The sequence below is a fragment of the Peromyscus maniculatus genome, chromosome 1 (genome assembly GCF_049852395.1).
Source record: "Peromyscus maniculatus bairdii isolate BWxNUB_F1_BW_parent chromosome 1, HU_Pman_BW_mat_3.1, whole genome shotgun sequence".
NCBI classification, from domain to species: Eukaryota; Metazoa; Chordata; class Mammalia; order Rodentia; family Cricetidae; genus Peromyscus; species Peromyscus maniculatus.
The window spans coordinates 126,110,097-126,125,280 of NC_134852.1; the positions used below are offsets into that span (position 1 = coordinate 126,110,097).

General features: G+C 37.9%; 1 protein-coding gene across 32 annotated transcripts in view; it reads right to left on the minus strand.

The window, feature by feature from the left end:
* Sox6 (SRY-box transcription factor 6) overlaps positions 1-15,184 on the minus strand; it is a 604,948-nt gene that overhangs the window by 496,538 nt on the left and 93,226 nt on the right. For 3 of the 32 annotated variants that reach the window (XM_076563540.1, XM_076563542.1, XM_076563577.1), the window contains exon 1: positions 11,635-14,260. The exons of 19 other annotated variants lie outside the window; for them this stretch is intronic. The gene's annotated coding sequence lies outside the window, so the exon portion shown is untranslated. Of the gene's footprint in view, positions 1-11,634; positions 14,262-15,184 lie in introns of those variants that run through there. 10 more of the 32 variants (XM_076563523.1, XM_076563531.1, XM_076563580.1 and 7 more) reach the window with 6 other exon arrangements.

Genomic DNA, 15,184 nt, shown 5'->3' on the forward strand with positions numbered 1-15,184 from the left:
TTTATTCTGTGGTGTTAGTTATTTTTTTTTTTAAGTATAAATCTGATAACCCTTCCTGAAGAAGTAGAAAAGCTGATTATATTATAAATGTTTATGAAATTGCTAATGGCCCTGCGTAACCAAAACGATCTTGGAAAGGGTTTGCACTAGAATACTAAACACTTCCTAATCTCCAAATTTACCAGACAGGCACAGTATTCAAATGTGGTGCTGGCCTAAGAATGAACAAAACTAATGGAACAGAAGAACATGCAAATCCTCACTTCACACCATGTGCAAGAAAAGTTATTGTAAAATGTATCAAAGACCTAAACCTATGAATTAAGGTACAAAGTCTTTGGGTGAAAGCCCAGGGTATATCTTAATAGTCTTGGACTTGGCAATTACTTCTTAGCTATAACAGGAAAGGAGCTGGTGAGAGAGCTCAGCAGAAAAACACTTTTCATGCAAGTAAGTCTGTTGATCTGAATTCAATTTCTAGAACTAAGGTAAAGGTGGAAACAGAGAACTGACACAGTTAAGTTGTTTTCTGACCTTCACAAGCATATGGTGGTACATGAGCATACACACACACACATGCAAACATATATACATACACATATAATAGACATACAGATACAGACAGACATACATATACATATTATAATAAAGATAAGGTTAAAGATAACACCCAAAACACAAGTAACTAAAGAAAATAGATGTATTAGAATTCTTCAAATTTCAGAACATTTATATTTTATTATTTTTTAATTATGTGTCTGTGTAAGTGTGTGCCCATGAGTGCAGATGCACAGGGAAGCCACAAGCCTAGGGTTCCTTGGTCCTAGAGTTATGGACAGTTGTGAAATACTAGGCAAGGATACTGGAAATTGAACTCAAGTCCTCTACAAGAGTAACAAGTACTCTTGTGTCATCTCTCTGCAACAGTGATAAAAACCATCCAGCACCCAAATTTTGGAACTTTTCTGTATCAAAAGTTACTTCTGAACTTGGAAAGGAAACACACAGAATGCAGAAAAATCTTAGAAAAACACAGTACTATTGAATATCTAATATCCCAAATACAAATGAGTTCTTCACAACTCAACACTAAAAATAATTTCTGTAATTACTGAAGGCTCGGTTATTTCCCAAAGAAAATAAACAAATAGCCAAGAAGCACATGAAGAGATGTTCCACAGCACTGTACATTAGGAAAATATAAGTCAGAACCACAACAAGGTACCACTGAGTGCCCACTATGATGGACATTGAAAGCTTCTGTGCATTGCTTGTGGGAATCTTAAAAACACATTCACTATGGAAAACAATTTCACACTTCCCCAAAAAGTTAAACACAAAACCACCAGATCCCACAAATCAAAAGCAGGTGCTAGGAAAAACTTCCATGTGGACACTCATCACAACTTTGTTCATAGCAACCAAAAGGTAGCCACAGCCAATATTCATCAACAGGAGACTCAACAACCAAAACTGAGGAATTGCTGTATAATGGAACACTATTCACCCATAAAAATAAAACTTCATACATGGTACAACATGAATGAGCCAAGAAGACACACAGAAAGGTAAGCTAGAAACAAAAGAAGCACGTTTGCATGATGCCAATCACATAATGTATTCAAAATTAGCAAGTCCAGAGGAATTACAAGATTGGTTATTGCTTTTGAGGATCAGAAACCTCCTTTCTTTTTTTGGCATATTAACTTTGCATTCTATGAGCTTGCTAAGGTCATTTATTGATTGCAAGAATTTGCAGGTTCTGTGTGTGTGTGTGTGTGTGTGTGTGAGAGAGAGAGAGAGAGAGAGAGAGAGAGAGAGAGAGAGAGAGAGAGAGAGAGAGAGAGAGATTATGTCTGTACCTGTGTACACATAGATACGCATGTAGAGGCCACAGACCAACATCAGGTGTCCTTGAGTGGTGCACGCCTTTAATCCCAGGACTCGGGAGGCAGAGCCAGGCGGATCTCGGTGAGTTCGAGGCCAGCCTGGGCTACCAAGTGAGTTCCAGGAAAGGCGCAAAGCTACACAGAGAAACCCTGTCTCGAAAAACCAAAAAAATAAAAAAATAAAAAAATAAAAATAAAAAAAAACTTGTTACTTGTGAGGGTGTGGATGCCACAGTGTGTGTGTGTGTGTGTGTGTGTGTGTGTGTGTGTGTGTGTGTGTGTGTGTGTGTTTCAGAAGACAACTGTGGGACTGAACTCAAGTCACTGGGCTTGAACAGCAATTGTTTTACCTCCTGACCATCTCACCAGCCCTCCACCTTTGCTTTGGGGACAGGTCTCTCACTAAACCTAATGCTCACTGAGATAGTTAGGCTGGCTGGCCAACACAGCCCAGGGATCCTTCTTCTTCCCACCACTCCACTGCTGGGCTTACAGCTGTGTACTGCTGTACCCAACTTTTTGCATGGTTACTAGGGATTCAAACTCAGGGTCTCAAAATGTGTGGTACTTTATTGACTGAGCCATCTCTCCATCCCAGAAAAATACACTTTTATTGGGCAATTCTTCTATCTTGGCAAGATAGGAAGTATTGGGCTAAACGGGAATCTAGAACTTGCCTCTAAAAGAAATAGTCATTTTTACTATGTTTTCTTAATCCAAGAAAGTATGATCATGTTGATAATGTACATGTAAATAATTTTACTATGAATTTCAAATATGAATTAGATGGTATAGAAGAAAATAAAAACAATTTGAAATTATCTTTTGCATTTTGTGATGCTGAAATTACGACTAGCATTTAATTCTTTGATTTATGGCCCTTAAAACATTTTATTACATTTATATATTATATAAGGACAACTTGAAAGAGTCATTTCTCTCCTTCCTTGTGTGGGTCCTGGGGAGGGAACACAAGGAGTTGGGCTTGGCAGCAGACACCTCTACCAACTGAGCCATTTCACTGGACCTGACACATGACTTTTAAAGAAGTGAGCTAGCTGGACAGTGGTGGCGTATGCCTTTAATCCCAGCACTCAGGAGGCAGAGCCAGGCAGATCTCTGTGAGTTCAAGGCCAGCCTGGTCTACAGAGCGAGATCCAGGACAGGCACCAAAACTACACAGAGAAACCCTATCTTGAGAAAACAAAACAAAACAAAACAAATTTATAGAAGTGAGCTACCAAGAAGATCATCAAAATTTGAGTTGTGCATTCTTATTAAAGTTCCTTTTTAAATATGTTTATAAATGAGGAAAAGTTAGCTATTTGTTTGAAAAATAGAAATCTGGTATAAAGTGCAAATTTATATTACCAGGTGTTTCATACATCTTTGGAAGTTCTGACTTTGAAACAAGACTCCAGTTTGTTACAGATTAGAAGTTCTAGGGACATAGATCAAGTCAGTTTGGAGAGTCAGCTGGAGTATCACACTGTGACCACCTATCTAGTGGACATTTAAAATAGAATGACTGTAAAAGCAGACAAACAAAGCTGTCCATCTGCAGGAGGAAGTGAGAGAATCATCTTTTTTAGTAAAGCCATTTCCCTCGACTTTGAGTCTCACAGTTTGGAGAAGAAAATGACTGGTTATGCCTTTTGTTGTTTTCCTGTTCTCTGATCTCTCTTCATTTTTATAATTTAACTTCAAGATTTATTAGATTATTTTTGTAGATTTCCAGATAAGACAACAAAAATTTTATGAAAAAAATTATTCCAAGAATGGGTTTGTATAGAAGCTTATCAATTTAAAAATGAATAGGGTTGTAGTCTAAGAATTATAGAAACAGAGGAATTGATGATTCCTATATAAATTTTAAGGCTAGTGTTGCACTAATTAGTCAAATGTTGGTTTAAAAAAACAAACAAAAAACAGAGCAGTGAGTACCAGTGGTTCCTAGGCATAGTCCTACTGGTATTCAGAGCCTCCACTCTCACACATGCTGGCCTCTGGCACTCTTTGCCTCTAACACAAACACAACTTTAAAAACTACTTAATAAATTTTCCTGTCCTGGCCCTTGGCTTTAAATTTGCTAGTCTGCTTCACTTTTGCTCTATAGTACCCTCTCTAAACATAGCTTTTTCCTAAAGAAATAAGATTGTTTCCAAAGCTCTAATGGCCACTGTCAAATGGCATTAGCCACTTTTGTGCTTCTTTTCATTCATCCAAAAACTGTAAAACCTCTTGGACCATCTCTTTCTTAGTCCAGTTCTAAGCTCTAACGCTGTGGGAGCCATATACTGATAATGATCTCAACCAGCCAGGTGACACCATCCTAGCTTGGAACTCTACCCATCTACTTTTGGACAGAACTGCCCTCACTCTCTGAAGTCAATTGGAAGTTGCCTGTGGTAAATTCAGGTAAATTCAGCTCCTCCACCAATACCAGCCTAGAGCTAACACAGCACTTACTGACAGAGGCTGGATAAGCCTGAGTAGATGCTTTGCATGGGCTCAGATAAGGCCATTCCATCCTCTAGATTCCCAGTGCATTTATAGCACTTAACGGATTCAGACAAGAAAATATGTGCTGTCCCTAGGAGGGTGAAGCCTTTCTCTTCTGTCCAATTTTCCAATTAGATGGCTTTTCCAGAATTTATGGCATCATGTCACTTGAGAAAGGATTCATCTTAAAGTCTTGTTCAGGCTGAAAATGTCCATGCTGGTTGTTTCCTTGCTAAGATCAGTTGATCCAGCAGGGAGCTGATGAAGAAGTCCTGCACTTCAGAGGCAGCAAGAAGGGTTACTAAGTTCTACTGCTGAGCTGATGGAGCCATTTTGCCCCCACAGATGAAGACAATGTCTTCAGTTTTTGTGGGATAGAGCCCCTTGTGCTACTCATGCACAAAGTACCAGTGTCTTACATCTGAATACATCTGCAATTCTAGAATCTCACCTGTTCTAAGGAGCTAAGTCCTCCAATTCAGCATCCCTGAGTCTTTTTTGATGTAAACACCAAAGAGGAACAAGTTGATTCAAGTGGAATAGAATTGTTTTGTATATATTATTCCCAAAAATGCAAAAGAAATTTTGTTTTATATAGCAGAAAAGGACATTGGATCACAACTGGGAAACCTCTCCATTTGAAAATATGTCATTTCCATTGAATTATTAAGAAATGCATGTTTTGGGGGAGAAACTCTTCAAATTAGAACAGGATAGGTGGAGGAAGTATTTATGTACATTCAAGAGGGTTTGTCAAGGATAGCCAGTGCAGGACACAATACACTTGGTTCTCAGCTCTTAGCTAGTCACTCCTCATTTGGATAAGAAACATGTTTGGGAATGAAATTAAAATAACAGGCATGGCAAGGACACCAGAACATACAGAAGTAAACAGTGAAAAATCGACCATATTGTCCAGTATTGAAAATTGTGGAGAATTAAAAGAAAGTAGTGATTGAGAAACATTCCCAAAAGATATAAATATAGATAAAAATTATCAGAATACTTATAAAACATTGGAAATATCTGTTCAAATCTAAGAAATGGACAATGGGTATAAAATATACAAAGGCTTCAGACACACAGGCAGTGCAAAGGTTCCAGAGAAAGCAGACATACCCAGGCTGCTGTAACCTTGAGCTGTGTACTGAAGGCTGGCACCTGCACATCTAACAGAGAGTAACAGACAGTTGTTGTGGGGATTCTTGAAATGCACCCATGATGCAACAAAGCACTGGACCACCAGAAAGACTCATGGAGTATGATCAAGTATTAGCTGATGTTAAGAACACTCAGGAGACGGAAGGTAAACTGTGGGCAGCACCGCTGAAAGGCAAACAGGATAAAGGCACAGAAAGAAAAGGAGAATGTAAAATGTTTGTTCCTCCCAACACGCCCACACCTCGGAGGATAAACTGTTCTGGGAACAAACAATGGAATAACCTAGAAACACCATGAACGTGCTATAAACACTGCTGAATTATGCACTTGGAAATTGATGAAATGAACCAATGTTATGTGAATAATAAAATATTACAACAGATTGTTTAAAAAAAAAACCAGAAAGTATAGGCTTAGGCTTAAAAATAAGCAGAAAAACATGACCTATGGCCAGGAGAAAAGTAAGTCAATAGAAACAGAGCCAGAAATGAAAAATAACAGATTTAAAGGTAAGTATGCCAAACAGCTATGTAAAGTGCCAATGTGTTCAAAAATACAAACTTGTTAAAAAGAAAAATGGAAGGTACAAAACGACAGAACTTATAAAGCAAGAAAGACACTGACAGCAAGAATGGAAGTGCATCAGATTGGATGAACAATAGAACTTAATGAGGTAGCAACACAAACTACTCAAGATGAAGCACGGAGAGGAGAGAAGAAAATTAAAAGGGCATCAAGCAGTCTAACATACACGGAGTCCCGAGAGAAAAGAGAAATCAGATGAAGAATCTAACCAAAGCTTTACAACTGTGAATAAAACTACCAACTCACAGATCTGGGAACCTCTAAAAAGGCACAAAAAAAATTAACAAACATAATCACTTGAAGAAAACACAAGTACATCACAATCAAGCTACTGCCCAAAAGAAGGACAAGAAATGCCTTAGAATTAACCACAAGAAAAGCTAATTAATACATATAACACACTACAGATAGAGCAATGGAAATTATGACAGTAGACCTTGCATTAGAAGCTTTGTGAGCCCAAAGACCATGACATAACAGCATTAATATACAAAAAAGGTGACCAACTTAAAATTCTAAGCCTATAGAAAATAGCTTTCTAAGACCAAGGTAAAACCAAGATTCTTTTTCACACAGATAAAAGTTAACAGATAATTCTTTATCAGCAAACCTACAGTACAAGAAATGTTAAAGTTAAATAAACTGATCATTGATATTCCAAACACCTAGAGCCAGCCATAAATTTTAAAAAAAAAAAACTGTTCTAAACATTTATCCTCAAAGTATTGCTACCCCTGTTTAGCTTACTTAGCATAACAGAGGTTTGGTTTGTGTGTGTGTGTGTGTGTGTGTGTGTGTGTGTGTGTGCGCGCGCGCGCGCAGCACACATGCATCTAAATGCTTTATATAACATTTCTGAAAGTTATAAATGAAGATCTGAAAGGTTACAATGAGACCCCCTGTGCCATAAGTAATCACAGCCTTTCTCTGGGCTGACATTTGTAAGTCAGGATTTGGTAAATATCACAGGTCTCTGACACAGTTTGAGAACCAGGAAAATTAAAACAGCATTGCATAATACCTATCTTAATGGAAATGAAAATTTCCAATTCTGAGAAACAATACTATATGAGCACATGGACCATTTTCATACAATGGTAATTACTTCATAATAAATATAATAATTATTAAATATTAGTATCGCCAAAAGGATTGAACTCTAAACCTGAAGCCTGGGAATTTATCATCCTCAAAAATATTTTCTTTGTTTGCATCTCTCCTCCTATTGACTAATCTACCTGACACAACAGCACTTCATAACTACCTAACATCCACCTCTTCCTGCTGAGATCAGATTTTTTTTAAAGAGGTACAGACCCCAGGACCATCGAGCAAAGACTTGCCCCTGGTATGATTTGGCTCTTAAATGTCCCCTGAAGTCCATATGTTGAGCACTTGGCAGGGAGATTGTGCTGCTACTGTGAGTCAAAAAACCTTTAAGAGGTGGGGCCTATTGAAACAAATTAGGTCACCAGGGACACACTTTTGGAGGAGGGCTAGGCCGCCAGCTGCCATGAGGCTAGCAGCTTTGCTTTCCCTAGTGCTCAATTTCATGACTGGTCTGCTTTGCCACAGACCAAAAGCAATGGGGCCAAGTGACCATGGACTGAACTCTCTAAGACTGTGAACCAAATTAATCCTTTTTTCATGATAAGTTGGTTCTTTCAGATATTTCTGTCACAGCAACAGAAATCTGACTAATACATACCCAAGGAAAAGCATTAAAATAAAAATAAATTCATAATGACAAGATAGATTAGTTTAATTTTGATTACGAACTTCTTTATTCAGGTCCTTTGCCAGTCTTAAATTCTAACACTATCATCAAAAACCTTACCTACAAGATAAACAATGTATTACTTTCAGTCAGTAGACTGGTAAATATCTTTTGGCTTTAAAAATGTTCATAGTTGTCATCAAAGTTTTCCTTGAAAGTTCTATGTAACTCTCTCTTCTTGTTGTTTCCAACACTAACCAGTAGAAATACACACATGGAAAAGAATAAAGCAAAGTGCTTACAACCCTCTGGGAAGGGGTTTCTCAAACTTCTGTCATGTTCATGCTCAGAGTAAAAATGGTTCGCCTGTTGTGTTGCAGTCTAGGGGAACAGCAATTAGATGAACATCACCACAAGTGGATGGCATGGGATTTAGGACTGAGTCTCTCTTCCCTCCCGTTGATCCCCTTCTCTTTCAGTCACCACTGAATATCTACTACTCACCAGGCCACATATTGAGACAGAGCAGTTTAGAAGGCATCATCCCTGCCTTCACATGCATGTTTGATTTTTACCCTAGATGCACTAACTGTGACAGCTAATTATATGTTATCTGGCCCAACTCTTGATAACAATTTCCCTCAAATTACCTAAAACTGTCCTTATTCCCTTAACAATCTAACTATACCATAAATGTTGACAATTTCAGAAAACATAAAATAATAATTTCCTGTAAGCTACTACTAGAATTAAAGTGAAATTTTTCAAGAGAGAGGTCAGTCTGAACTCCTCCAATAAGCCCTACATGCAATGAAAACACAAATGCAGAGGGAGAGGAGAGAAGAAAAGAAACATCTGTACCTGCCAAAACTCAGCAGTTGAGTTCTCACTTAAAAAAATCAGTTGTTCTGCACGGAGCGATATAATGATGGGGGGGTAATTATAATTAGGTGGCTATTTTGATTTCTCTTGCCATAGTATCTGTATTGAATGTCACTTGATTTGTGCAAAAAATAAGGTCATTGACTGCCTAAAATATATACAGGATTACTCCTGTGAGTACTTCATGGAGAGATGTCAAAAAATGGGGAATATCTCCATTTAATCACATACTAACCAGTTGGACAATTTGCAAAATTCACAACCAAAACTAAATAGTCAAAAACACAAACAAATAAGCAAGTGGAATTTATAGTCTCAATAGCAAAATTCAACAATCTGAAAGAAAAGAATGTTTTAACTTGCACCTTAAAAACTTGACAATGCTATGAAAACTTACTAGCGCTTTCAGTGTGTGAATTTAATTTAAATTACTACTAATTAGCTGATCATCTATCAAGATAGCTATAATTATTTCTTCTTTAAATCATTTTTTCTCAGGTGTGATATGTAATTTAAGCATGTGCTTCTCAAAATATACTGTCATCATTATTATATATAAAGTTTTAAGAACATAAAAATTTTTACCAAAGAATTTTGTCCACCAGAATATTAAATCACTTTTAAAAATAGAAATATTATTAAACAGAAATGCTTTAACAATGTACCTTTGATTACTTAGGTAAAATTGTGAATATATTCATATTTAACAATGTGACACTCCAGTAATTTTACATCCAGATGTGTTTAATATAAACACTTCCCAAGATTCTGATCTAGATAAGCTGATTGAGAAGCTGACATAGCACTTCTGGATTTCTTACATCTCTATTATTTATGTAATAAAAGCTTTCCTGCATTTGATTCAAAATGGGATGTACAAGAAATCACAGCTCTAATTTACATTCTATTATCTTCTACCTCATTCATCTAACAAAAGGCTCCTAACTGAACATATAGAAACTGGTCCCTTACTGACAGTTCAAATAGTCAGAATGACTGGGAACATTACTCAGATAATTATGATAATTATCAAAAATTCATTATGGCCTGAAAGCAAGGAAGAAAACAAATCAAAACCACTGATAGCTCAGGTCCCCAAATGAACACTCAATAAAATGAAGACAGTTGCTGTGTGGTAGCTTACCCGTTGTCTCCAAGCCACCACAATTCTTACACTTTAACTCAAAACAAAATTACCCACTGGATCTTGTTTTTTTTGTTGTCTGTCTGTTTTGAGACAAGGTCTCACGTTTCCCTGGCTGGTCTCAAACTCATTATGTAGCTGAGGATGACCTTCAACTCCTGATCCTCCTGCTTCCACCTCCCAATTGCTGGGATGACAGGCATGTGTGACCATGCCTGACTCCACTGGGTCTGACATCCCAATATTCAAATGCAATTAAAGCACAACATTTGTGTAGCTTGGTCTTCTTGTGGACTCCTAACAGTGGAAGCAGGGGCTGTCTCTAACTCTTTGGCTGGCTTTTTGGACCTTATTCCTTCTACTGGGTTGCCTTGCCCAACCTTAATATAAGAGGAGGTGTTTGATATGCCCTGTTTTGTTGATATTCATGGGAGGCCTGCCCTTTTCTGAGTAGAAGTGGAGGAGTGGATGGGGATGGGAAGAGCCAGAGGGAAGTTTGGAGAGAGGGAGTTGGGGGAGAGGAAGTGGGAGAAGAGGAAGGAGTGGAAACTGCAGTCAGGATGTTAAATGAATGAAAGAATGAATGAATGAATGAATGAATAATTTTTTTAAAGAAAAGCACAACTTCAAACCTTTCTTTATAGGGATTATTCAAACATAGTCACAGAATTACACAGAGAATCTGCCTTAAAAACAAATATTTTTAACCTATACAAGTCTCTATAACCTTCTCTTTGTAGATTAAAATATTTAATGTTCCAGTCAGATAAAGTACCCAGAATGAAGCCATGTAAAATGGTTTTGCTTTCAGCAGAAAACATTTTATTCTAATCATAAATTTACCTTTAAACATATCGATGTAACACTTAAAAACTGTTCTTTAACTTTATTTTTAATCTAAAAAACATGGAAATTTCACTGGTAAAACATAGAATGCAAACAAATTTGATTTTGTGGACCAATAACAGCATAACCCATAGGTCTCAGCTAAGATTACTGAGGTGATGGTAAGTAGATTCACAACAAGAATTCTGGCTTTACTCTCTGGTTGTTCATTATTTTGACACATTTTCAATGTCAATGTGTTCCAAGTGTGGTGCTTCTCTTTAGCCATATCAAATGCCTTGATCAGAACTTGTAAATACATCTGTCTTTTACATATAATTTCAAATCTCCATCACAACTACCCTTATATACTAGAAAATGTTATTGAAGATGTCCAAGTGCCCTGAACATCATCAGTTTGTGTGTGCCCATGTGAAGAGTGAGAACAGGCCAAGCAGGGCTAGGAAATTTTCAATGGGGCACATGAAATGCAAGTGACAGATTTCTTAACCTTCATTCCTCCCCATTTCAACTCTATAACTTTTTCTGCCTACTTTATAACCTATATCTCCCCTGTAAATGTATTCTTCATTAAAGGTCTCCAGTAAACCCATTTCACATCCAAATCCCTTCTTAACTATATACTACTGCCCCTTGGAATGTTCTTGCTAGTTCCACCTTAACAATTTCCACTGCGTAGCTATTTGTTCAACTGACAGAGATCTGACAATCTCCACATGGAAGCTAATCTAAACAAAATTCCACCCCTTATCATTCTATAATTACCCTTTGCTTATATATGATTTTTTTAGGTGACTAACACAAATATCCTCATTTCTCACCTAAAATCTTACCTTTATAATTTTAAACTATAACACTGGCAAGAGCCTTATTTATTAGGTATAAACAATAATACCAGGAATATTACCATAATTAGCTCTCACAAGTCCATGGAAGTCTTTCCTGTCTCACATAGCACAAGAATTGCCCCTTTTTCAGACCAAAGTATCATCATTGTATTTGAGGTAACAAAGAGACCCCACAGCCCTTTTGTTACAGAGCTACATCACAATGACTTACAAAGGCCAGCTTGGTGACAAGATGAGCTCCATCAACTAAAGACTCCTGCACATTTCACATGCTGGATCTGCCCTTAACAACTCAAAGCGCGGTTTCAAAAAACAGCCAACATCTTAAATATTGGTCTACACTGGCTTTCCAATTATCAAGAATATGTGAGTCCTCTTCACTTCACCAGATGCTTGGGAAGAAGTTAAGTTGATGACCTCGGGAACTGAAGAAGTATCTAGAAGACTTCCCCAGGTTGTGAAATACAGCACAGAAAGTTCTATGTACTAACATTGCTGGCCAAAAAAAAAAAAAAAAAAGCTATCAAGTTGTTTACTCTCAACTCTCTGACCCCTCATAACCAACTGTCCTAGGCTTTACCTGGAAAAGTTGTTTTCTAGAACATGAAAATGTTTTGATCTTTCATCTGCTCAACACTCTCCAGAAAGACATCCAGGCTCTTTGCCCTATCTTCAGGAGGTCCGAGAATTGCTCTCATGCCTTTCAAATCCTCCTGAGCAGAAAGGATCAGTTTCTTTAATGAAGTTGTTCGCTGGGGACTGTAGGCAGTGCTCACAGCTAGGAATTTCTCGCATGTCCCTTTGGAGATTTTTGTCTACAGCAGAAGCTCCACATTTCCAACCTTCTAAGGGTGAAGGGCTGCACTCTGCTCAACTGAGAAAGCAAGGCCCTTGCATTTCTGCTGCGATTCTACAAAGATTCGAGTCCAGGACTGATGGAAAATGTGAAAGCTAACCCTAGGAGGAAACCAGCCTGTAGCAATGTGTGCCTGCTCTTGTTTTAACACCAAGAGTTCTCAGCTAAATAGCAGCCTTTCTTTCAGAGTGAAAAACAAAGCCTTCTCACAGTGATTTGTGATACATCTGTAAAAAGTGGCTTTTTTAGCATCAGAAAGCATTTTAATTGTAGTAAACTGAACAATGCTGAAATTGTTTGAAGAGGAGATTAAATTTAATGAAATTCACAAACAACCTCTTTTAGAAAGTAACAACAATTTTTGAACATTAAAGAGGAGCTCATTATATCAAGACAGCTCCACTGTGAAAAGTGGTCTGACTTCAATCACTGCATATCCACATGTTAATGAACTTCTGTGTAAAAGCAGGCAGTGAGAGGGAAGGAAAAGGAACACTGGCTCCATGCGTGTTTGCAACAGGAAAACTTCCTTTAATCAATAAAACACCTTCTCACATGCACCTCAATACTATCCGAGACTCTTTCAAAGGACACAAAAGGAAGATGCTGCTTGAAAGTTTCCTTAAGACATTATACAGCTTGCTTTTTCTTCAGGGTTCACATACTGTCAGCAACCTGGCTCCAAAGACTTTCAAATTTTAACAGACACAGCCTAGCACAGACTCGGTTGCCATCATTGCTGCCCCTGATCAAAAAGACAAATCTGAAACTGAAGAATGAGAGGCAACCGGTGACCTCTGATTAGGACCATGAGCCTCTAGTGTAATAAAATGCCTCATTCATTGCTCTCTGGGACCAACAAGGAAGCATATTACTGACTGAAAGGATGTTGCAAGCAGACTTAAACCCTCACAATGATTTCCATCATTAACCGTTAAAAATTTCATCTGCAGCAAGTGGCACCAGGTGTTTTTAAAATAACCAAACCAGAGAAAAGCAGTTTTCTACCTTGCAAATAAATGAATCATTTTACCCCCAGTTCTCGTCTATTTGCTACTGATTTTCAGGCCTTATTGTACTAATCTTGTTGCTATTACTTAGAGTCTAAGGAATGCTGGTAATATTTCCTTTTGAGACTCTGACTTTTCTAGGTGCACCAGTCATATGTATGCCCATAAAGTTTATTTAATTAAAGCAAAGTTTTGAATTTTAAGTTTATTTTGCCTTGCCTTTACAATGTTCTCTGCCAAGAAGAAAGTCGGGGGAGGATTTTCAGACTACAGCCATAGTTAGATGTTTTGATGGCAAGTATTAGGCTGCCCTTAAGAGCAACCACTGAAGAGAGTAAAAACCAAGTTCAATTATGATTTAGGTACCCAATGTAGAGACAGAGTGGGAAACTTTTCAAAGCAAACCCATCATAAATGTGGTGGAACCTCACAAAGGAACTGTTAAAGTGAGTTAAAATGGAAAGCTGTAACGAGTAGAAATATATGGCTCTGTAGCACATACACCTCACAGACACTTCAACACACCACAACATTAAAACATTCCAATTCCAGCTGGGTGAAGGCACACATCTTTAATCCTAGCACATGGGGGGCAGAGGCAGGGAGAGCTCTGTGAGTCTGAGGTTAGCCTGGTCTACAGAGCAAGTTACAGGACAGCCAGGGCTATTACACAGAGAAACCCTGTCTCAAAACAAACAAACACAAAACAAAAAAAAATGATTCCAATTCCTACTCTAAACCTTCAAGCTTCCCATGTAATGGCCAGTGTTGTCATCTTTTAGCGAAGCCCAAACATAGCAAGTACTCAGCATTCCACAAATATACATTGACATATGAATGAATTCTAGAGAGATGCATAGACTGCGTATATTTATGTAAAAAATATACAAATTGGAAGGTAAGAATTAGAAAAGTGGTCTATGTAGTTCAAACTGAAAGGAGAAAAGAAGGAAAGAGAACGGAAGGAAAGAAAGGGAAGGGAGGAGAGAAAGGAAAGGGAGAAGAAGTCAGAAGAAGGAAAGCCAGAGGGAGGGAAGGTCTATTGTATCATTCTGTCTTGTCAGCAACTGTGTAGTGCCACTCACCTGATGACATCATTCTACTGTTTTTGAATATTCCTCCTGTCAACACCTATGGCTGTAATGCTTCGCCTAAGATAAACAAAGACACCAAACTGAGACAAATCCTGAAAAATGAATGCAAGAACTTGGCCTAGGGTAATAGAAAACTTACAACTTCAATCAGTTGCCAAATCAACTGAGTCAAAAAACTGAAGCTCATGAGGGCCAGGCCCTTGTTGATACGCTGCTGTATCTCAGCACTAGAATAATAGGCACTTAACAAAAATTGTTTTAAAATACATATTGTCAGAGGCTGGAGAGATGGTCCAGTGGTTAAGAACACTTGTTGCTCTTTCAGAAGACCAGAGCAGTGTTGCCAGCACCCACACAAAACGGCTCACCTGTAACCCCTGCTCCAAGAGATCCCATGCTTTCTCCTGCCCTCTGTAGGCATCTGCACACACATGTGCATACACACACATATAAATAAAAATAAATCTTAAAATAAGAAAAATGTTGAAAATTTTTCATATTGTCAACATGAATACTTTCTGATCCAGGGCAGTAGTTCCTAAGACACGGTCACAGGATCCTTCCAGGGGGCTTCAAGGTAAATTTTTTTGTATTAAGGCTAAGATGCCATTTTCCTTTTTCACTCTTTTCTCTGTATGCAGAGGTTGCT